Here is a 350-nt window from a genome sequence, read left to right on the forward strand (position 1 = left end):
GTTTAAAATTACAAACTGAAAGTAATAATGCAATTTCTGGCTTTTGGTCAGAAAATACGTTTATATACTTATTAAAAGTCTATAGGTGTTGTTTTTTAATTGTAATGATCCGTGAAATTTTGACATATATCCAGCTTTAAGAAGAATATAATCAAGCAGCATTTACTCATATTAAGCTTAGATGAAATAAAAGGAATATGCGAGGTCTGAAGTAATCTTGGTGATTTATTAATAATGAAAATATAGTATTTGCTGAACTTTCCCGTTCGATCAAAAGGCTTTGAGAGCGACTTGAATATGGCAGTTGGCATATCATAGCTCGACACCGTTTTGTCCCCGAAAAAAAACGT

The sequence above is a fragment of the Penaeus monodon genome, chromosome 21 (genome assembly GCF_015228065.2).
Source record: "Penaeus monodon isolate SGIC_2016 chromosome 21, NSTDA_Pmon_1, whole genome shotgun sequence".
Classification (NCBI taxonomy): Eukaryota; Metazoa; Arthropoda; class Malacostraca; order Decapoda; family Penaeidae; genus Penaeus; species Penaeus monodon.